This window comes from Condylura cristata, unplaced genomic scaffold (assembly GCF_000260355.1).
Source record: "Condylura cristata isolate star-nosed mole 26May11 unplaced genomic scaffold, ConCri1.0 scaffold00027, whole genome shotgun sequence".
NCBI lineage: Eukaryota > Metazoa > Chordata > Mammalia > Eulipotyphla > Talpidae > Condylura > Condylura cristata.
The window spans coordinates 24,882,978-24,884,304 of NW_004567128.1; positions in this window are offsets into that span (position 1 = coordinate 24,882,978).

Sequence of the window (1,327 nt, forward strand, 5' to 3'; positions counted from 1 at the left end):
GCAGATTGCTTCATAGTGCTGCACTTAAGGCTTTAACCTAATGTGCCACCAGGGAGGGCCCCCTTTTATTCTATTATATTTGAATATGAGACTTTGTTAATGGAAGACTTTCAATTTTGTATACTTATTTATAACCTGTTGGTTTATTAAAATCACTTGCCACTAGCTATATATTTCCCACTCACTTGTTTGATTTTACACAATGACTTTGCAGAGAGTTTTACCTTAGAATAGCTAGGAAAATCCTGAAAAAGAAGAGAAAAAATATAGGGAAGCAAAGGACTGCAATTCCTATCATGAAAATATACTATAAAGCCTTTCTTACTAAAAGAGTGGTATTAATTCATGAGTAGACAGACTAATGGGATGGAACTACATAAATTTTTCAGTTGCATATCAAAATTTACCAAGTCATAAAAGGCACATCTCACCAGTGCAGAAAAGATATAGGGTTTTATTTCTCTGTAACCATCCCAAACTTACAGAAAACTTGAAAGTACAATACAAAGAATCTTTTATTGCCTTGAATCATTTGAGAATAAATTATTGACACTATGTCCCACTCCCCCCCCCAAAAAAATAGTTTAGTGTATATTTCCTATGAACAAAGTCATCCATCTATGTAACCACAATACAGTACTCAAAATGAAAAAATTAACATTGACCATAACTGCCATTTAATTCTCAGACTCATTCAGCTTTTGCCAATTGTCCCATTATTGTCCTTTCTATCAACAGGACCTGGTCTGGGATCACAGGTTGCATGTAGTTGTATTGTCTCTTTAGGCTATTAATTTGGAACAATTCTCAATCTGGCTTTGACTTTCACACTTTAGATGATCCTAGTCATGGAGTTTTCTATACTATCCCTCAGTTTGCCATTGTCTGATGTTTCCTGTGACTAGATTTTGTATCTTTGGTAGCAATATCATAGAAGTTTTTCTGTGTTCAGCTAATTGCATCCTATCAGGCAGAGTTTCATTTCATCCTATTACTTGTGATGTCAATTTTGTTATCTTGGTTAATGTGGTATCCTACAGCCTTCCACTAGAAGTTTCTTTTCTCTTTTATAATTAATAACTATTTTTCATAGAAATATTTTGAGACTGTAAATATTTTATTCCTAATCAAATTTTCATGCATTTACTTGTTATTTAAAGCAGTAAATAAATCCATGAACTCATCACCCTTATTTTATTCACTGGCAAATAATGTATTACTTCCTTATTTATTTTGATGTTCAGATTGTATATGAGCTGGCTAGTGGGTATTCTTTCCAACTGACTTCTCTGTCTTTCTGACATATGCCTTAAAAGATGTAGTTGGG